This window comes from Opisthocomus hoazin, chromosome 2, assembly GCF_030867145.1.
Source record: "Opisthocomus hoazin isolate bOpiHoa1 chromosome 2, bOpiHoa1.hap1, whole genome shotgun sequence".
Lineage (NCBI taxonomy): Eukaryota > Metazoa > Chordata > Aves > Opisthocomiformes > Opisthocomidae > Opisthocomus > Opisthocomus hoazin.
Window position 1 is genome coordinate 40,903,922 of NC_134415.1, and position 22,619 is coordinate 40,926,540.

At 47.5% G+C, this 22,619-nt stretch overlaps 1 protein-coding gene across 4 annotated transcripts in view; it reads left to right on the forward strand.

Annotated features, from left to right (window-relative positions):
* The window catches only part of SERTAD2 (SERTA domain containing 2), an 85,256-nt gene that overhangs the window by 47,811 nt on the left and 14,826 nt on the right, over window positions 1-22,619 (forward strand). The window contains exon 1 of one of the 4 annotated variants that reach the window (XM_075413327.1): window positions 13,938-14,019. The exons of 1 other annotated variant lie outside the window; for it this stretch is intronic. The gene's annotated coding sequence lies outside the window, so the exon portion shown is untranslated. Of the gene's footprint in view, window positions 1-13,937; window positions 14,020-14,546; window positions 14,746-14,864; window positions 15,036-22,619 lie in introns of those variants that run through there. 2 more of the 4 variants (XM_075413324.1, XM_075413326.1) reach the window with 2 other exon arrangements.

Consider the following 22,619-nt stretch of genomic DNA (forward strand, 5'->3'; position numbering starts at 1 on the left):
TGAATTAACATTATTTCCCTGGTGGGCTTTGCTGCCATTTTATCTAATTACGCCTGCTGTTTTCCAGATCACATTGTAAGCATTTGCATGAAGGGGCTTTCACTTACCTCCTCAAGTAAATTAAATAACAGCCCTTAGGCTGGGCTGACAGCATAATGCATTTTCATGTGGGAGATCAACAGCTCCCATACCTTGAGATGGGAAATACTGAAATGACAGGGAAGCTCTGCGCTTGAATTAGGGCAACTATACTGAGTTAGGACTACTTTGAAAATGCCTGCTGCTGGCTCTTGTGGTGTGTAGGGATCAGCAGGAAGAGAGGGACACACAGGAATCTGCAGCAAGGGAGAACAGACCGTGGTTTTTGTCTCGCAAGGATCCACAGGCTGCGTGCAAGGTGTGCAGGAAGGTGAGGGAGAAGCAAGCCTGTTGTCAGCAGGTTTAAATGCACAGCCCTATTGGAAAGCGTGAAGGGATCTGCAAACCAGGAAAGACTGGAAGCCACAGACGTAAAATGAGAGGTGCAGGCCCTGCCCTCAGGGTGTTTACAGTGTGACTTGGTGGATGAGGAAGGCCAGACTTGTGTTAGGTGCTCTGGAAATCAAAGCACATGGCTTGATTTTCATTTCCACAATAAGCCATCCCATAGTTTGCCTGTGCTTCATTTCTTCAATTTGCTAAATGAGGCAGTAGCCCGTCTGCTGAAATGACAGTCCGCTGCTTTCTTTGCCTGACCCGTTACTCCCAATGATCCAGCCCCAGGAACTATCTCTTCTGAATGTTTCAGAGCTCCTAGAACCCTTTGTAATATCAGCCTCATGGGATGATCCAGTTCCTTCCCAGTCATGTGTGGTATATATCAAAAATGTACCATCAACCCTTCCCTGGCAGTAGTCACTCCTCCATTTCTTCGATAGAGTTGAGAGCTTCTGAGGAGGAGAAGGGATCAGGAACAAACGACCATGAGTAAATTTCAATGTATTTCTTCAGCTCCTGATCAGACCAGGCTCATCCTGGCAGAAAAGAGGAGGTTGGTGGGAACGCAGAGAGAAGAACTCTGCCTCACCCAACCATTAGAGTTGGACAAGCCTGGGACGACTTGAAACTCTGGTGTCCTATTGGGCTCTGCCTTTGCAGCATGGGTAAGTGTCCCCAAGCCAGGGACATGCAAGTAAGTGGGCTGATAAGCTGCGTGGCCAAACTGAGTGAGCGTTTAGTGACTGAGGAAGAGGAGATGAGCGTCTGTAGCAAGCAGGGAATTTAATCTCTGCGCTGGCTTCCTCCTCTTGGTCATCAATGGGGTTCAGCAACAGGAGAGGCTGCTTAGCTGGGGGTGTGTGTGTCTTACGTGGTGGGGAGCCTTGCATACGTGTTACATGTAAGGAAAGAAAGACCGTATGTGTCCTCTTAGTTTGCTGTAGTTCTGAGGTGACAGCGACCCTCTCAGTATTATATCTGTAATTTTGAAGTACCTTCTAGTTTTTGATGCTAGTTTTTCTTTCCCTGTGTCATTGGTTAGGGATTAAGGAAATCATGCAGATCACTGAGATCTGCTTGAAGGAGTCTGCAGTGACTCGCTTATGTCTGGGGATGTTTGCTGCAGAAATGCAGTTGACTTGTTTTTCTTTTGAAAATCAAGATTTCTGTTCTATCAAACACAGCTCCAGGTTGAAGGTGGGGGAGAGCTAGAAATGTTAGTGTGATGGGGGTGTAAACAGCTTTTAACTTGCATGTTAAAGAATCTTGGCTCTTCCAAGTAACTAGAGAACTACTTTGTGATGCATTTCTGTGTCTAAGAAGGATTTCGAATGCCAATGAGATAATGAGATTTATCAAATAAAAAGCCCGTCTTTCACTTTGTTCAAAGCTTGGCCTCATGCCTCAAATACATGGAGTTTAGCTCAGAAGCAGCTTGTAATGTGTATCACAAAATCACCGTGTGTAACTCATGATGGATGGCAGCCACTGGATACGAGAGGTCTGCAGTTGGGACAAGCTAACAGCTTTCTCTGACGTTTGTGCTTGCTCAAAGTCACTGCAACAGGACAGAGTACAAGTGAATGGTCACTATGAGCTTACTGTGGGAGAGGCTGAGGAGGTGTTTGCCTTTGTAAATCAGGGATTTCGATTTAATGTCAATCATTTTTTTAGCAGAACGTGCATGATATGATGCAAGACACACTGCTGATTTTATAACATGTTAGGGGAGATGATTCAGGATTGATACAGCTTCTTCAGTGATCTGGTAGTGTACATCCCGTTATTATTATTCACTCCTTGTAGATGTTAGAAAGCTTTCTAACAATTCACAGTATCTCTCAAGCTCTCATCCCCTTCTCTCTCTTTTCTTAAAAAATTAATTTAATTTTATTATTATTATTATTCAGACTCCTGCTGTACACTTCCCCCAAGCAGGTGGGAGGGTGAGTTGGTGGGAGATGACTTGGCTTTGTTGGAACTTCACTTAATGCAGGGTGGGGGCAGAGAAAATGAAGCTAAATTACGCAGATCCTGAAGGCACAGCAAGTGTGCTACATCACTTGTGAGCATGACTAGAACTGAAAATGAATCACAGCCTTGTTAGACACTGTATGTGTCAGTGCATGTGGGCAGAAATATCATTCGGTGAGAGAGAAAACGACAGAGCGACTACATCTTTTCAAGTGTGCTGGTCCCACTGAAATTGTTGTAGTGTTTAAGCTAATGGGTGAGAGCTGGGAAGTGGTGGAACAGCTGCTCTATGATACTTTGTTACGTCGATTTTTCTTCCTTTCTGAAAGTTCAGGAGGAGTCTGGACCTCTCAGCAGTGACATCTTTTTTCTAAACCAGAAAAGGCTATAATTGCAAGTTCAGGTTTGAACCCAGTTTTGAGGATTATAATATGACCACCAAGATTTATTCTGGGCTAGATCTGAATGTGGAGTTGCTTCAGCCTGCGTGTTCATTTTGCATTAGGAAGCAAATTTTATTTGCTCTTCCGGTAAACTTTTGGTGGTGCACGTGCACACAAACACACAGGTACACACATGTGCACACTGAGCTAGTTCACATACTACAGCTACAAAAATCCAGTCTGAATCTGTAACCTTGATTCTTGCAGCTGTATAATTCAAACAGGACTTGCTTCTAAAATGGAAATTGGAATTACAGTTAGGTTGTAATGTGACAGAGCCACATCAGGTGATTTGATGGAGAGATGCTGGAATCAGCTGACCACTAAAATCTGCTGAATGCATGCATACATGTTTGTACTCCAGAAAATACTTGCCACACATTATAGCAATGTTCCTAAAGAATCACAGAATGTTTGGGGTTGGAAGGGGCCTCTGTGGATCATCTAGTCCACCCCCCCTGCCAAAGCAGAGTCACCTAGAGCAGGCTGAACAGGGCCATGTCCAGGCGGGTTTTGAATATCTCCAGAGAAGGAGACTCCACAACCTCCCTGGGCAGCCTGTTCCAGGGCTCCGTCACCCTCAGAGGGAAGAAGTTCTTCCTCATGTTCAGACGGAACTTCCTGTGCTTCAGTTTGTGCCCATTGCCCCTTGTCCTGTCACTGGGCCCCACTGAAAAGAGTCTGGCCCCATCCTCCTGACACCCACCCTTGAGATATTTATAGGCATTTATAAGGTCCCCTCTCAGCCTTCTCTTCAGGCTAAACAAGCCCAGCTCCCTCAGCCTTTCCTCACAGGAGAGATGCTCCAGTCTCCTCATCATCCTCGTAGCCCTCCATTGGACTGTCTCCAGTAGCTCCTCATCTTTCTTGAACTGGGAAGCCCACAACTGGATGCAATACTCCAAATGCGGCCTCACTAGGACTCTCCCACCTCCTGCAGCGACCTATCTATGGCAGCTAACAAGCAGCAGATGTCTTAAAATTCCCTCCACCCCTCAGCACACCAAAACCACAGTTTTTTCAAAGCTGAATGGAATCAACCAGTGTATTCTTTCAGAGATTTTGGTTGTGCATTTTTGTATGTTGTGCTCAGTCCTGCAATGTGCATTTTTTTTCACTAGCCCTGACCCCGTTACTTTTCCAGCAAAGCAAAGGGACCTGTTTCTGGACTATTGATCACATGGTCAGGCACTTCTGTCTTCTGGTCTGATACTGACAGTTTTGCATGGAGATAATCTCCTCCTGTTTCTTATAAACTAAGGTGTGTCTGCTGCATCCTAGTAGAGATGAGAGAATCTCACCCGAGTCTGCAATATGCGTATTTTGGAGTTTTATTTCTCCACTGAGGAGGCAATCTTAGCGCTGTAAGAAGGACTGCTGATTAAGTTTCTTTGAGGGTGAAAAGGGGAATTTATCCCTTTTCTTGAAACCTGGGATCATCTTTGCTCTGCATAAACTGGAAGCTGTGGTAGGACTGAGGCATGTTTTCAGACTACACCCAATAGGAGAGCTTGGTTGTTGACAGCACCAGACTACAAGTTAAAACCTTAAGGAATTAAACAAACAAACAAAAACTCCCCAAAGCCAACAAACCCAATGTATTGTTAATGCTGGTTTTCCTGAAAGCCCTGTTACAAGAATATAGAACTGTGTGTGTAGCTATTGTGGGCATTATAGGCTAGACAGGCTCCCGTGAAAGCAGATTTAGATGCTGTTTCACAGCCTAAAGTTTAACCAGAACAAACTCTTGTGTTTTAATTTTTTTTTTTTCCTCCTCTCCTCCTGTTCGTATTCCCTTGGTTTCTCATCCATCAAGTGCTGGTACGGCTACGTTTCTTGTTAATTGGAGTTTTATGCTCTGTTCCAGGTTGGTCTTTGCTGCTTTTGCCCCCAGCTTGCTTTCCAATATCTCTTAAAGGCTTTTATCCTGTTCACCCTTCTGCCTGAATCCGTACTAGATAAGATTTTCTCCTAGAGCATATCAAAGCACCTTGTCTTGAGCAGAACAAGGTGCATCTTCTTCTATTCTCCTGCCTGAAGAGGCTGAACACATTCAGCTCCCACCAGGTTTGCGAACAACTCTGCTCCCTTGCATAGCCAGGGACTATTGCTGTTTTCTTGCGGAGAGGATGAACCATAGGCTGGGAGGAGGAAGAGAATTGAGGAGTGGGATCAGCGGGGATGCTGTTGTCCTATCTGCCTAATCTGTGCAGCGAAGGCAGGAGTAGCCTGTCAACCCAGGCGGGTTAATCTGAACTGTCAAAACTCCAGAAATCCTGGGGTGATGGTTGAAAATGTTTCCTCTGCAAACCGCAGCCAGTGCTTCCCATGTGTGGCACTTGTCTTACAGCTGGGTCAGATCCCAGTGCCAGGCTCTTCTGCTGAATTTGGGAAGACTCTGCAGGAGAAGACAGGTAATGCGGGTAATGCTTGCAGACACTGGCCCATGATGTCTTGTGTAATTTAAAAGCTGATAATTCTCAACACTAGCCTGAGTTTTTAAAAAGTGGCTAGAGATGTGTGGTTTCTCCTTTATCCCCCTCCCCACAGACCAGGTGCTATGTATTTTCTGAACATTAATGGTTTCTGAAGGTGAAGAAGGATGTAAACTGTTTGCAGCTGAGGATACAACGGTGCACCTCCCCCCTGCCAAAAAAAAAAAAAAAATTAAAAATAAAGAAAAACCCACCATCAGTAACTTTTGAAAATCCTGGTCATCATATGGCCTTCCTAGAATGTTCTTACTTAAGTGAAATGCGAACAGCTTGTGATTTTCTGACTCTTAGATGTGACTGTTCTGGGAGAAAGGCAAGGAAGGGATCCATACTTGTGACAAGGAAAAAGTTTTAATTACTTAGAGAAAGAACATGTTCTGAAAAGTAAAGATTTTAGACTTAATGTTCATGGAACAAAAGGCCGTTGTGTGCTACGGACGAGAGTTGCTGAGAGTTTGTATTCTGCCCTTTTTTTTCTGTGGGAGTTATTTCCTGTTGTTGACTAGAGTTCTTTATTTAGAACCACCTAGCTACTGAATGACGGCGCGCTCGCAAGAAGAAAAAGTGTGATTAAAACTTGCTAAGGCTTATTTCGAGATCTCCCCACTTCCATTTATTTAAGGGGAATCTTTGCTAAATGAAAGAAAAAAAAAAAAGTTCAAAACAACAAACGCGTTTCCTTCTGATGATTTCGCTCACACCAGTGGCGACAGCTAGCAAAAATATGTTGGGAGTCTGAGGTCTTTCACCTGAACATCTCTCGGAAGACGATGTTTCTCTAACAGAGGTGGTTTGTTTCAGGTTGTTCTTGTTTTAAAACCAAAACAAGCTCATCAAATGCCAGGCCTCCCCTTCTTGCTGGTACGAGTACCGCATTGACGTTCTCGGTGTGCACTCTTTCTACGAACCCCACAACTAGAGTAGGAGTGGGCACTTGCTCTTTCCTAGCTGCTCAGATGAGAAAGTTTCCTTTGAAGAGCGCTGCCAGCAAAAAGAGGTTTCTGTTGTCTGACCGGCATGAGAATAGTATTTGTGTATGTGTGTGGAGTCAAATTACCAGCACTTTGACATCTGCGTAACTTCTTCTTTTGCTCTTATGGCAGGGGCTGAATATCCAGTTAAGAGTTAAGGAAAGTTAGCAGAAGACCAGATTGGGGGGGAGAGGAAGGGAAGATCTAACCTGATGGTTAACACTACTGGACTATAGGTGTAGTAAGCAAGCAAAGTCACCAGGCTTTATCATGACGTTTTTGCTTAGCAGGAAGCACACTAGGAATGTCCCCTGGATGAGGATGATTTGAAAATGCCCTGGGGCATGAGGTGTAGCAGACAATCACCCCTCTGTGACTTGGCCAGCCCTTGGCTGTGAGCCTCTCCAAGAGGGTGTCTGTGTCTGCCCAGCTACTGCCAACAGGCTGGTGCCTTTCTGTGTGGGCAGCTGGTGGAACAAGAGTTGTGGCTCAAGTGAGCCATTCACACCTTTCCTTCTGCAAATAAAACTGGTAGAAGCTGGTTTGTAAAGCTGAATCTCTGCAGGAAAGCAGACCTCTCTGTGAAAGAGAGAGGGGGTTTGGGAGCCTTCCGCCCGACACTTTGTGCTGGGAAAGCCTGTGGTTGGGAGAAGAAGCAGGGAGAGCCTCAGTGATATTCCTTGTGGTACTTTTTTTCTCCTACTGCTGTCCAGAGGTCAAGCCAGAGAGCACCCTGGACTCGGTAGCAGCACCGTTGACGGGGATGCATCTCTTCCCCCTTGTTTCTGGAGTCTACTAATTTCCCGTGGCCTGTTCCCCTCGGCGTGCCCATCATGCCTCCGTTTTCCTCCCCCACCAAGGCTAAAATTAAAAAAAGGGAGAATTATTACTGTTTGAGAGAGCTGCTTATGGCTGTCTCAGAATGCCGTTACTGGCTTTAGGGAGCAGTATGCCACTTGCAGCAGCTGCTTCCCTACCTCCGTGCCATCTCCCTCCCCCCGCCCCCTAAATTCTGACACACGCTGTGGTTCGAGAGAGACAGGGGTGACCAGGCAGGAGAGCTCCCTCTCCCCTCTTCCAGACCCCCTGCCACATTTCAAGGACTGTTAGCACCCCAAAGCCACGGTGGGAGGAAGAAAGCGAGCTTAAGAGGTGTGAAAAGAAGGCAAAGATGGACCGTGCTGATAAAGGGTGGATTCTCAGCTTTTTTCTTTGTCCTGGTGGTAGGTCCTAAATACTGGGTGGGTTTGCAGTGATTTACTGTTTCATCTTTGCTTGGGAGTACTAATTAGGTGTAAACCTCCTTTAGGCTTTGGCTAATGGTCACTGTAAATGAACAGCTTCCTTTAAAGCGAGAGAGCATAAAAAAGGTTAGAGGAGAACCTAAATTAATTTGTGCAGTTCCCTTTTTCTTCAGAAAGCTAAAATGTATTTCTGACCGTTACAGGGGTGGTTTTAGTTAGAGTTAATAAATACATACTTCACCCACAGTATGTTTACCTGCACATACAGTGGGAGCTTTTGCTGACTCTTAGCCGTGCTAGCATGAGGGAAGGTAGAGAGGCAAAATGAATCATTACCACAGGCGTAGTCAGTAAAAGCATCTGATGTACTCATTCACTCTTTTTTTTTTTTTTAATCTCTTCTTTGCACATAATCTAAGAAATCACACATTTTGTGAAGGGTTAAAACTTAGACTTGTGCATTCACTGCATTGACTCAATGAGTTCAGTTCTAGATGATCCTCATTTATTTGTAGTGGAACAGTATGGCAGTGGGAGTTTATGCTACATTTGATGTTCTTGTACTAGGTTTTTTGCCAGCTCCATTTTTTTTTTCCTCTTCTAAATTTGGCCCTGCAGATTCAACTTCTGCTTTATTGGGGTTTGGTGGTGGTGTTTTTCTTTTTTTTTTTTTTTTTTTTAAAGAAGTGTAGGTCACTCACTGTTTACTTAAAATTAGACCCTCAGAAACCTCTGTCTGTCTGAAAGGAGTACAGATAAACATTGTCTGTAAAGAATTTTGCACTTGGGACAGTCAGAGGGAGGATTTATCCCTGCAAATTTGAATTACCCTGAAAATGCCTCTATCTGACTTGGTAACCATTGCTTGAATCTAGTGGCCCTAGGAAGCTGCAGAAATTGGTTTTAAACAAAATACGCAAGCCCCCAGAATGGTATAGGAGCTTTAATATGCTCTACAGGTTGTATTCCAGCTAGCAGAAGCGCTAGAGGTGGGTGCATCCATTTGGATGTCGATGTATTAACTCATGTTTTCATGTAAATAAGGATTGAAGTAGGTTGGTTTTTCTTTTCCCCTGGTAATGCATCTGAGCATGAACACATTAAACTCCGGTTACATGGTTTTAAGTGCTATATAACATATTGCAATGCTACGTAACGCCCTACATCAATGCCGTAGCCACGACACCATTTTTGTTTTGCCCTCCCAGCCTCAAACACATTGCTACGGTTGTATAGTGCTTTAACGCAACAAATCTGAGCAGGAGCATCTACTTCTAGAACCCCGTAGTCACCCCACTGGTGGCCCTGTTTGGTCTGTCAAGCCTTTGGTATTTCAGCGGGGTTGAGCAGTGCTAAACATATTCCAGCTTGCCTATGCAGCCAGGCCTCTTCCAGGTTTCGAGTGTGTTTACGAAGAGTGTGAGGGGCATTTGTGCTTCAGCAATGTATGGCTTCAGGTAGAGCTCTGATGGATGAGCTTTGCTTCAGAAAAGGGCTGTAATATGTGCAGGGCATGCGGTAAGCCTGATCAGTAGAGCTGCTCTCCCCTGGTGAACCAGGAGCAGGTAGTCCGTCAGCACAAAGGAGATGGTGACAACCTTTGTGTGGAAGCGTGTGTGTGGCTCGTGTGTTTGACAGCCCCACGTTGTTAAGATTTTCAGGCTCATGTTGGGTTTGTGCTCAAGACTGGTGGGTGGCCGAAGCCTTCTGGCTTGATTGCAGCGACATCTGTTTACACCAGTGGTTAATTAGGCCTGAAGACTGGCCATCTCTCTGTATTTTCCCCCACCATTTCTGTGTTTTTTCTTTATTAAAAGTATTCCCTCCTCAGCTGTAAAACAGAGGCTTTGGTTTTACCTGCAGATTTTTTTTTTCCCCCTCTTAATCCACTGGCCCCAGTATGAGATGAATATCAGGACATCAGCATAGCCTCTCTTCAAAAAAGTAACCAAGTGTTCCAGCAAAGAATGACTTGTGCTTTTGATAGAGACTGCAGAGTGAGCACTGAAAAGGAAAGAAAAGCAGACTGAAATTGTTTAAGACTCAACTCAATGCAAAGTACAATCCACTGTGTCTCGAGAAGCAAGAATGGAAAGGGGAGACTGTGTTTTGGGAGCCTGTGTGCCATACAGATGGTGTCGGTGTGAACAGTCTGGCCTGGGTCAGAAATGAAGCCCATCTTGGAGGTGGTACAGCCCAAATGGAATTTGGGAAAGAATACGGATGTTTATGAAAAGGCAAAAAGATGTGAGAAGATACACAGCGATGATGGTCGGCAGGCTGAACCTCTGTCAGAGGACAGAGTGTTTCTGCTGGAGCGAGGATGATGCACACCAGCAGTCTCCAGAGGACTGGGAGTGCACAGGGAATTACAGAGGGAGGGAGTCATCTCCGTGCATGAGGAATGCAGCAAAACCTCCTCTGACTAAGCCAGCTAATGCACGCTGCGTTTTTTTTTTCTTTCCTGATAATCCTGTTCTATAATATTTCCTTAATAATTTAATGTGTGAAGAGTAGCCCTTTTGAAAAGCATCTAACTCACCGAGTCTTACTTTCAGGCAAAACCTTGCTACCCTTGTCCTTGACACGCACCGGGGATTTTTAACCGGTATGACTATTTGATTGCTGTCTTGGAGTTAAGGGGTTTTTTTTTCTTAATTACTTAATGAATTTACCATGTGGCACAACCCTTGGTACTGCCAAGCAACAGCTTTCTATTCCTAGACTGTATGGGCCCGATCCTGTGTTACTGAAGCCAAAAGTGGTATTTGGGAATAGATGTTGGCATCGAAATCTGTAGGAAGGCTTAGAATAACTATACAAAAGGCGTTAGTTGCACTCAGAATATTGATTCATGAGCTTCACGGGTTTTTTTCATCTCTGTTCATTTTACCCAAGTAAGATCAACTGCCCAACTGGACGTATAATATATGATACTGCATTAGAACTAAGGCTGCGTTTGGTCACACTCATTAATTAAACTGATTTCTCCTGTAGCTTTTTTTTTCTAGAGAACTAACAGAGAATGATAATTAAGCATATTATGCATTCTAGGGAACGGTGTTTCTGCTACTGCCACAAAAACATTAAAGGAGAAAAACATGAACTAAAGCAGAAAGTGAAGGAAGGAAAGAAAGAGCTAAAATTGTAATGAGAAGGAGGGGAGCGTTCCTTCCTTCAGTTTTAACCGATTCATCTGTGTCTTGGGATGTGTGGGGCAGCCTTGTTACAGTGGAAGAGTTGCACCAGCAAAAAAAGACAAGAAGCAACTGAAATCTCAAGGAAAGCAGCCCAGCTCACAGGCACAGCTCCCTCCCTGCTAATGTACGGGTGCAGACTGCAGTAAAGCAGCACCCCAATTTTTTTCGAGGGGCTTGCTTTTATTTGTGTCTGAGCCTTACATGAGAAGGGCCCCGCTCTGGAAGGTCGGTATTGACCCCTGAACTGGCCTGAATGGAGACGGCACGAGGTCTTGGCGGTGTTTGATCATGCCTTTTCCTGTAGCTGGCTTGCTTGATATCAATGAGGCACGCGTTGCTCGATGGGGAGCGCTGCTCTAGTCGAACGAGCATCCTTGGCTGGAGGCAGGCCCTTCGTTTAGCTTCTCCCAAGTTACTGGTGCTGATGCAATCTTTATTTGCAAAAGGTGGTCTGTTCTGGGGGCACTATTAGGTATTTGCCTGTCAGGTCCTGCACGCACTGAAGCAAAAACATCCAGGGAGAAGATGAAGATGTGTTGTACAGTTACCTGATGAAATCTCACAGTATTAATGTGTACTGCAATTAGAAAGAAAAAGGCCAAGCATGCAATTAGAAACATAGGAAGCAGTTCACTGCCTCTTTTTTTTGAAAAACAGGAGGGATGTCGATGTTCCAGCACACCAAACGTTGCTGCTCTTTCATAATTAGCACACATTGTTGATAGGCAGAGATTACCTGGCAGCCCTACGATGTCCGGTATCTATTTCCCCCCTCCCAGTTTCTCCAGTCTTTGATTTCTGTTTGTTCGTTTCTTTAACACAGGATGGTTTTTGAATGGTCTACAGGAGACCTGGCCTCAATCAGGCAAGGTTTGACCATCGTTGCTCAAAGACAAGGCTGGGCTTAGACCGCGCCTGTGGCCCATGTCAGATCAGTACCGCTGCAGAAAAATGCAGTTCAGTTCCGTCGCTTTTAGCACGTCGTCTTCACGTGTGAGCAGTTAGAGGGCCTGCGTCAAAGCTACGACTGCACAACTCAATCTGTGCTGCTGCTCCTCGAGCAGCCCTTGCGTGCACCGTTCCAAAATGGGATGCGTTTTGGGTGGCTCCTCCTTGCCGACGCGCAGCCTTTCCCCCCCCCACTCCTGCAGGCTCTGGAAGCGGCTGCCGACACGCTTCCTCGTACAGCGTTCCGTGGCTCGGTCGCAGGCTGTTTCCCTGCACTCACGAACGTGTTTGGGCAAACTGCGTTTGGGCCTTGCAGACGCTTTCTGGTCAGATTGCTCTGGAGCTGAGTTTCTTGGCCAGAAAGGTCTCGTTAAATCGGGCGCGAGGCAATGTGAGAAGCGGTCGGCGGTAGGATTGTTCGCCTCGCGTAGCCTAACCTCGTCCCGCCACGACAGAGCCTCTGCTGTGCGTGAAGCGTAGGAGGGGGCTCAATTCGTATCGTGACCTGTGCTCAGCTGAGAATGCTGCTGAGTGTGGATGCAGGTTGTGCTAGTTGTGTTCGGAGGAACAACCTGAGTTACAGCGTGACTATAAACTCCTGCCAAGAAAGGCCTGGGGGAGTTACAGTAGGAAACAGAAGGGGCGGCGTATTTTCTCTTATGCTAGTGTAAAATTGGAGCAACCTTACAAAGTCAGAAGCATTTAAAACTCGGGCGATACAGGCTCAGGGCTTTTACTGCCGAGTATAACATGGCAAGAGCGGGGCCGTGGATATCAGACTGGAGCCCAGCTGCTTATTTAGCAAATGTTTGTGGTTATGCCTATGGTGCCGGTGATAGCGTGCGCACACCCAGGCACAGGGACTGTAAACCTGCTGCGGACTTTGAGCTCCGGAAGGCAGGCGCTGCTCTGCTGGGCGCATCCACAGCGCAGTTGCGCAAGGCCAGATCCTGCTGTGCTGCAAATCCGGTGTAAAGGAGGGCAGAATGTGGCCTTGAAGTTCAGCGGATCTAGCCTGCAGAAAATAAAACCCAGCTGAAAATGTACAAGTATTGCAAACATTCTGGCTGGCTTTTGAGTAGGCTGGAGCCCACTGAACGGGTACCACTCCACTGAAGCCCTAAAGAAAATTAATCTTTTCCTTTTATTTAGTGATTTTTGTTATGACTTGTAATTTCAAGAAGAGACTTGTTTCCCTGAGTAGAAGGGCTAAATTTCAGCGCCTTGCTGCTCGAAAGTATCCAGCCAGGGGAAATCCTGGTATTCATTTTTGCCAGCTCCTGAGCAATTCGCAAGTCGCTGGACAAAATTCAGTAAATGGTTCATGAATGGCTTCGCGGGTCTGGTTCAGGGCAGGTGGAGGATGAGAGAGTTTGGAACTCTTCGAAGGGATGGCTGATAGTGCGGGCGGAAGGGGAAAGGTGTGCTGTGGCCTCCAGGCTGGACCAGATGACCCACAGAGGTCCTTCCCAACCCCTGACATTCTGTGATTCTGTGAAGTCAAACGGTGGTTTTTTAGATCTGATGCCCTTTCCTCTGCTTGTAGTGACTTCAGCAGGGTATTATCTGAAATATCGGTCTTGGTGTTTAAACTTCAATTAGATGGGGTCTTTTCAATTATAATTGCAAGAATCCATAAAATCATCACTTAATCTCCTTCTGTTTTGGCAGATTCACTATTTTAATTGGGCTTTTTTTTTTTTTCTTTGTGGATTTTTGACAGATACAATTTCCAGGTTAAAGAAATCTTCCCTCTAAAAGTATCCTTCTTTGCCTTTTCGGTTTCCTAGCTGAAAATGGAACTTAATTTCTAACAAGACCATCAGCTTGATTGATCACAAATCATTACAGACCATTTCGAGCATAATACCTAAACGAGTCGTGATATTAATGACTAATAATCGCCTTTATGTTAGGTCTTAAAGCTTTATTGTCCCCAAGTACAACCGGTTTAGCGGGACGTGAAAGGCCGGAGCGATCCGAGGTGCCGCTGGGGCTGCAGCCAAAACTGGGAGGTGTCGGAATCGCCTTTCGCAGCCCCTTTCGGAACACAACCGTTGAGGTAACTTAAAATAATCGTCGTCTTTCCAGATAGCGCCTGGCGCCGAGCTCCCCCCCCCCCCCGCCCCCCCCGCTTCCCCCCAAGTCTTCGGTGCGCTCCAGCATCTCCGTTCGGCCTCGTTGTTTGTGCTCCGGTGGTACCTGCGCAGCCCGAATCAGCAGCGAGGATCCCCCGGAGGGGGGCCAACGCCTCCCTCGGCTCCCAGGTCAGCTCCCGGGGGGGCGGCCGGCGGCGCTCCCGCTGTTCTCCAGCCCCCCCTCATCGCTTTTGGCGCGGCCGGGGGCTGACCCGGGGGGGGAGCCGGGCAGGGTTGGCCGGGGCAGCCGAGCCCCGTCCCCCGGCCGGGTCCCCGCCGCCGGATGGCAGGGATATTTGTCATATTTGCGGTCGGGGCGCGCTGGCACCCGCCTTTGTCCCGGCGCGGGGCCCAGCGCTCCCCGGGGAAGCCCCGGCGGCGGCGATCCGCGCTGCGGGGGCCGAGGCGCGCGTGGGCAGAGCGGGGAGCCGCGGGGCGGGGGGGGAGGCGGAGGAGCGGGGGGGTGGGGGGGGGAAGGCCGAGGCGGAGCCTTGACGCGGGCCGGAGGGCGAGGAGCTCCGCGGAGCCGCCCCTGTCGTCAGCGCTGGCGGCAAGTGCTGGGAGCCGGGGCTGCCGCTGCCTCCTCCCTCCCGCCCTCTCCTCCTCCTCCTCCTCCTCCTCCTCCATTGTATAATGCTGCGTGATCGCAGCCGCCGGGGCAGAGCGGAGGCTTAAATCCTCACGCCGCCTGCGCCTGCCGCCGCCTCCTCCTCCTCCGCCTCCGCATCCCACCCGGCCCCTCCCCGGCGCGGCGAGGGAGCGACATATGGAGCTGCTCTAGGGCGAGAGTTTGCGACCTTTCCCCCCCCCCCCCCCCCCGCTCCATGCGTTAGTTCTCAGGTGGAGCTGCATGTGGTGAGTGGGGCCGGGGGGTGCGGAGCAGCGGCGTGCAGCTCGGAGGGAGCGGGGGCCGCGACACCCACCCACCGAGGGGGGGGTGCGTGCTTGGCGAGTCAGCGGGGCTTGTCTTACCTCTGCCTTCAGATTTGTGTCGGGGCAGAGGAGCTCGGGGCGGGCGTCCTCCCGCTCTGCTCCGGGGGGGATCGTGCTGAGATGAGCAGAGGGGGGGAGCGGCGGAGTTGCCCTTAAGATACCACCCCCCCCCGCCAACCCCGCCGACGCGCGGGGGTCCCGGCCCGAAGCAGGTGCGTGCGCGTAGTTGGAATCTACTTTTTATCGGGGCTGCCGTGCCGGCCCCTGTCGATAGTGCGGGCGGTCGCGCTGTCGAGAGCCCGTGCGGCACCGGACTGGGAGACACCGGGTTCGAAACCGGCTTCGCCCCGGTGAGTGGTGAGGGAGCTCCCTGAGCGGGGGGGCCGCAGCCTTGCGCCCTTTTCCCAGCCAGCTGGAAGGGCCCGGGGCGGGGGGGGGGACACACGACGTTGACGCCGCTGGAGCAGAGCTGACATATGGCCGGGCAGGACCCTTCCCAGGGGCTGGGGCGGCGGGGTTGGCGGGGCTTCTCCCCTGCCTGGGAGCACCGCCGGCGCCGAGAAACGGGCCGGGGAGGAGGGGGGGCTTTTGTCAGCGGGGTGGTTCGGCTTTTGGTGGAAGCGATGGCGACAAAACTGTTTGGGATTTCCTTTAGAGAAAATACCCTTCTGCGGTGCCGCTCTTCCTTTACAGCGTTTGCTGCCTTGTTCGTGCCGGCGTGTCAGGGTCTGGAAATACAAGTTCTCCTCAGGCGTGAAAACAGAAGTGCTGTTACCTGCTGTCATTTCTTGCGTTTTGTGAAGCACAGCTGGAAGACCCAGGGCCACTTCTGTTGAAAATTCTGCGGAGGGGTTTGCGTGCCGTCCCCTGGGACCCTCGGTGGCTGATTTACAGCTACGGGTCAGCTGCCGGCGTAAAATGAAGCGAATCTGCCCATTTCGTCCCCATCTGGGGAGGTGGGGGGGGTCTGTCAGCCCCTTTACCCAAACTCCAGCGCAGCGCGCCTGAGCTGCTGCGTGTGGCAGTCTGTGTTCAGACAAGTCCAGAGCTCTCAGGACCAGGGAAGTCCAGGCTTTTCCAGCCCGGTGAAGTCAGCAGGGTAGGATGGCTCTACCTGCCGTCAGCGGGTGCCGGGTTTGGCCACCGTGGGACGTGCTGTGGCTCAGACAATGGTGGGAGAGGGCTTGGCTGGCCCCTCGCACCGGGTTTGTGCTTGTGCCTCTCGGATGGAGTGAACCGTTTCTGTTTGTGTGAGTGGAAATGACACTTCCTAGCTCTTTATTCTGATTTTCTTTTTATTTTTTCGTAGGGATTGACCTGCGCAAATGAAGGTGCCTGTGTCTTACAGGCTTCTGACAGGGTACAAAACTGACAGAGGCACCTCAGTTTCCATCTACATGCGAGGGAAGCTTTCACATGTAGAAATGAGTTGTATTTTCTTAGAAGTTGCTGCTGCTTGTACTTACGTTGCTGTAGAAATTAAGCAGGGTAAATTGAGAGTAGCCTTTTCTGCTTGAAGTTAAAATGCATACATTTTTACATAATAAGATGGTATCTTTGGAATCTGATTTAACATAATGAGCTGGTGGTGGTAGTAGAGATAGGTGGAGGGTTGGCAGTTTCTGCTGCCAGACAGGTATCTCGGAGGCTGTCCTAGGGAATGCTTCCATTGTCCAGGCAAGTATTGCAGCATCTAACGTAACAGCTGTAGATCTTCCTCCTTTCGTGACTGATCCGACTTCCATTTAAGTTGGTGGCAGAAACCACCCACTCCTTTTCTACAGGAACTGGATTGGACTGCTAACGAGTGAAGCTAGACTTTGTGCATATTAAAACACTGCTTTGATTTTTGTGTCAAGATGATTTCTTTCTCTCTGAAGCTGATTAAAAACAAACAAAAAGAAACTTGCTAGCCATAGGTACTTCAGGTTTTGTCTGTAGATGAAGCAGTCTTAAAGAGCATTAAATATGTCCGTAGGTGGTGGTTTATTAAGAATTGTAATTGTATTCCTTTATACACCTGCTATTTTTAATGGGAAAGATGAAATAATGACAGTTTCTCTGTGTTTTGGTGGGAATAATAACGTAAGTAGTCCAAGCACTCAAATCGTCTGCATGAGAGGCATCAAGGAGTTTGAGATAATGTACTAATATCAAGGAAATCCTCAGATTTCATATTCCAGATTTTTTTTAGCTTCCATGAAGTGCAACAGATCTTAGGCAATATCTAGTTTGAAGGATTTTGCTATCATTTACACAAGCTGCTTTTATTTTTCCAATAAATAATTCATAGGGAAATTTTTTTTTTTTTTTTGGAACTCTGACTTTTTTCGCTGATGTAAAACACTCCTGGCACAGTTCGTCTCCGGCAGTGCTAACGCTAGACAGGTGATCCAAAATACTTGTGACTATTTTTGCTTTTATGTAACATCTTAAAGTGTAATCTGTCAAGCAAGGAGAATGCGGTACTTTGAAAGTGTAAGTAGTCTTCTGGTGATCTACTTTTTATAAGGGCTGGGTATCGAGAGAGACACCTTCTTTTAACTCAGCTTTGTGTGTGTAACTGGCTCAGGAGGAGACAGCTCCAGTTGCAACGGTTCCTTAACACGCACACAGATCAGTGCCAGAAATGGGAGCTTTCATTTGCCAAGTCCAAAGATCAGGAGTGTTCCAAACGAGAGAGCAAGGTCCAGCTTAAATGTGAGCAGGTTGGCAGTAAGCACAGATCTTTAGTGTAGATGAATCTTTTGCTAATTAATAGTTTGTAGGAAACGGAATTTGCCAGTCCGAGAACAGCACTCATTTTCTTCAGGGGGATATAAGTGCATGTTGTCTGCCACTTGTTGTATTTCTAAACTTCCATCAGTCAGAGAAACTGCCATCGCGAAGACGTGCCTGTTTTCTGTAAATGGGGTGAGACCCTCAACATGTGTCAGTTCTTTAGTTCTTTTATAAAACAAAGTCAGTTTTTGTGTTTGCTGTCGTGAAGGCTTCAGGTTTGTTTAGTATTACCAGTGCAAACACTATAACAAAAAATAACAATTCTGCCTGTTCAACACAAGTGGGGAAAGAAAGCCCTGTAAATGCAGTGCTGCCTTTGCCGTTGGGTGCGCTGAAGTTGAGCAAAACAGAGTCCAAAGCAAATGCGTGGCTGGGAAACAGCAGAGGTTTTGTGGAAGAGATAGGCCTGCACGTCCTGCGGCTGTACAGCACTGATCTCAGCAGGGTCCCTACCCTCCATCTTAACAGCTGTATGGAGTATTGAACGGTGTGCCGTCGTGCGGAATAGAAACTGCACGGTGACATTGGCTTCGCTGATGGCTCTCGATGGACGTGTCAGATGCTTGGTGTCGTTGCAAAGTGGCCAGAAGGAGCTGTGAAGATGCGCTAGACCTGCAGCTGGGAGATTCCTCTGGTGCAAAGGGGAATTCCTGGGTGGGGAAGAGCTGATTTGAGGGGCATTTCCAAGGCAGAGTGGGGCCGGTCTCCAGGGGCACTGGGCAGCTGGTGGTACAGCCTCATTGGTCTTCAGAAATGGCTTTAAGTCGTGGTGGCTTGAAAGGACCGAAGAAGCTGTCAAGTCACCAGAGAGTGAGTTTTTGGTTTTCACGTGATCCTTCTTTGAGGGTAGAGGCACAGCTAGCTCGAGTGAGACAGCAGCCACCACCACATCAGAGTGACTGGATTCAGGCTGCTGCAGTGATACTGAAACCATACTGAGTCCTGCAGTAGGCAAGTTCAAACCATTATTCTTCCAAATCAGGGGCGGGGTTCGGTGCTCTGCTTGGTACGTAAAACCGTAGGTGTTGCCATGTAACATCCAGAGTTCCCAGCCTAGGTAACGTGGTCAGCGTTTTGAGGAGCGGTGGGCTTAAAGAGTTGTCGCTCATTAATATCGCTCTGGAATTGAGTTTTCGGTGGCGCTGAATGGCAGGAGTCTCAGTCTGTGTAATTATTAGGAGCCAAAGCCTGGTTACTTTGCGTTCACATCAGTAAGATGTATTGGATTTCATCTGACAGCTTCTGCTTCCAGCAAAGTTAGAATAAAATTTGTATTCTCAATATAGTAGAATACAAAAAGAATAGTGCAAATGTGGATTGTTTTCTTTTAATGTTATTTTTAAAACTGGGTGGTATATGGAAGTAGCAGAAGAAAGAAGTTCCCTTTTCGAAGGAACCATGAGTTGGTGGAAAGAGCTAAACTTGCCCTAGAACTTGCTCAGATGATCTGTAACAAACAAAACTTTTCTTGATCCCAGATTTTCCGCCCCCTGGGGAACCCTAGTGCTGTTTGAGCCACGCTCACTTTTGATGGAAATGTGACAATTATCGGCTACTTTTTTTACAGTTTCTTACAGTAGCCCATAACATTAGTCTTTAGAAAAAGTCCTGTCGTGCCAGGCAGGCAATAAGGTTGAGTGAACTGTGCTATAGAAAGAACCGCCCATGATTGGAGGTAAACTATGCGGATATATGTTGGGGTGGAGGTTGAAAGGAGTGTTCAGGGCATATTTGAAGCAGACTGTGCAACTGCTACAGCAGGTCTGACTAGTTTGAGGTGCCTAAAGGCAGCTTTGTCTTAACTTCAGGTAGCTGCAAAATCAAGTTTTAAAACCTAATTCAGAGATACATCATCATCTTCCGGTGCCTCCACAAACTCTTTTACTTTTCATGTGTTTTTACAGTCACTCTTTCACCCTTGGAAGAAGTGTGCAATAGATACATGTACACGTGCATGCATATCATTTGCATATTTAAAAAATATACATTTCATCAAGATAGGAGACTGGCGTTCATGCACAAACCACAGTGTTTTTTTTGAACAGTGGTAACATTTTGCTTTCTTCTCATTCTGTACCTCTGTGTGTGTGCGCATGTGAGAGGGAAGCCACTCCAAGCATTTTTTTGGTGTAGCCATGTTTGTTGCTGGTGGGTTCTTGTGCCTTTGCCTGTCTCCATGTAGGAGGAGGGACTTACACTTAATTAGGCTGTGCTGCGGTCGGAGGGATTTTGCCAGGGCTACTTTCATGCTGGTTGTCCCAGGGGTACAATAACCTGCTTAGGTTACTCTCCTGTGATCTAGCTCACGGTCTCCCTTACCCTCCTACTCCATCTGTTTGGTGAAATTGGCTCTTCTAAACAACCCTTCCCCTCTCCTCCCCTAAGTAAAGTGTTCCACAAATAACTTGGGAATGAGTAGAAGAGAGAGAATATTTTCTGTGTGTGTAATGTACAATGTAAAGCTTCCTGTTGCTGCTGTGTGTCTCCTGGCTGGCAGTGGAACATATGTGATACATAGGTGCTCTGATGCGTTGGGTGTTTTTTTAATTGTGGGAAAATCAGTGTAATAGTATCTTGGGTGAGGTGAATGGGTTGTGCCTGACTGAATATGAACTGGAGTTTAGGACATTTAGTTTCGGTTTCCTGATCTCTTCTCCTTCTGTATTTTCCACTTCCAATTTCCAAAGGCTTAGTTTGTGGTTAAGTTTGTTCCATGTTGACTGACCTGTAGTAAGCCTGCTTCGAAATATGGGTTTAATACATAAGTTGTTAAAACATGCTATTAAAAGGGTGTCCCCATATGCGTTTAAATGATTTATTTGAGAGTGTTTAAACTACTGCACATAAAAGTTACGTGGATCCCATGGTGGCTATTTTAAAGGATATCACTTTGGTGTAGGAGTTTTTATTGTGAAATCAAGTAGGTGCTGTGAAAAACGGGATCTCTTACGTCTGTAACTCGTAGCTCTTACAGGTTGAGAATAGTTCAAGGCTGGCCAAAGTTCCCTTGATCAGTTTTCAGAAGGCTCCTTGCTTGGACGTGAAAATGCATGCTGTATTTCAACAAACGCAAAAGCCTTAGTACGCTGGACTGAAAGGCCAACAGTTATCGTCTTGTCTAACACCACTTAACACTGTCTTAGCAAACTTGTGTGTCAAACTTTAACTACCTTTGTTGTTTGTTTGTTTTCACTGGTGGTAATGTCCAACAGCTTTTCCACCTCTTTAGGAGAAACTTGGGGGTGGGTGGGTGCTTTTTCACAGAATATACTTGCTTGCAGGGCTGTGTTATTTTGTTTCAGCAAAAATGTTGAAAAACAGTCATGCCATATAGCTGCTTTTAAAAATGCCAGGGAAACACCTTCTTTCTTTTCTCCTCTTTTAACTTTCAGTAGCGAGAAACTGGTTAGCAAATAAAACCTGCAGGCCAGAAACTAAAATGACTTGTCATTGCTGGGATGTATGGTGCATTTTGCAGTATACGTTTCCTGAGAGTTTTTTTTGGTTTTTTTTTTTCTCTCCTCTTTTTCCCTCCCGCCATTTGCTGCTTTTCAGTTTGACTGTGATAATTTATTCAACACTGTTTTCAGAGCAATAACCTACTTTTTGGCAAACCGTTCAGTTCTTTCCACAGTAGCATGGCTATTTTTCCCCCCATGTGTTTATTTCTGCGACAAGGGGGAAAAACAAGGTATCTTTGGGGAAAAGATGCTATGATATGCTTGAAAGCAAGGACTCTATCAAAGTAATTATATGTATGCGAGAAAAACTCTCTCTTACTGTACACAAAGGGGTCTTGTCTCTCTTGGATCCATGCACAGTTCTCATTAACCTTTGTAGGAATTAGATGCATCCAGTGAAGATGGGTCTACAATACTCAGTCCCTACGTACACTAAAAATACCAGCTAGACCGTGACATGCGCTTGTCAACAGAGATGTCTTGTACAATATAACACAACGTTGCCGTAATCTGCTGTTCAGAGCGACGTTGCAGGGGAGGAGGGATGTGTCGCCGCTCTTGCTATTTCATCATTCTCCCTTAGAGTCTGACCAGTAGCATCTTGTCATTGCAGGCGTGTAATTTTAGCAGTGAAAAGGGAGTGTGTGTTTGCTGGCCTGTGTCACTTTCTGGTGGCTGCTCTAGCTCTTTCAGATTGTTTTGAATTTAATTTACAAGTAAGGTGTCTCTTTTTAGCCGGTGCTTTCGCTGTGCCGACGCCTGCCGGCTCTGCAGTGGGAAGAAGTGGAAGGCAGTCAGCCCTTGGCTGAGCTGGGCCCTGAAGCGGTACGCAGCCGTCTTAATTGCCGCTGCTCCACTGCTTGAAGAGATTATGGCCCTGGTTCTCCTGGCACGGAGCTGCGTGTGCCGGCTCTGCCGTGGCTCCTTGCCCGCTGGCTGGGAGATTTCATCGTGCTGTGGTCCTGCTTGTGGGACCGGCATCTCCTGCACCCGTGGAAGGAGGCCCACGGTGCCAGACTTGTGAAGAGAAGCTGTGATGCGGAGCAGGGGGAGCTTCCTGGCTGATCCAGCGGAGGCTTTTGCGTAGAAGCCCTCGCATATTTTTGGGGTGACAACAAGCAGAGTCTGCTGAATAATCGGCTAATCATGTAGTAGAGTCAGAGGATCTGGCCTAGTGCTGCGCCTGGCTTTATTTACTGCAGCTCTGGTCTCCTACTGCTGATGCCCAGGTGTGTAATGCAGCTCCTGGTCCTTGAGCTTTTGCTGTCGGCAGCAGAGTTGCTCAGCCCGTGTGTACACAGCACGGTATAATTTGATTCATGCTTGGCAGGCCTGGCTGCTTGCTCAACGCTGCCACATGGAGAACCCGAATTGCAGAATCGCTTCGGCCCGGCTCTTTCGGGTGGCTCTCTGAAGCACAGGGTCTCCGCCAAGCTGATCCCCAGCGTGGAGGCTCCTGCGTGGTGGCACAGACGCTGTTGTGAGTAGATGGCACTTGCAGCCATCCTGGGGAGGGATGTAAAGAGGATTCGGCGCAGAGATGACCCGAGGAGC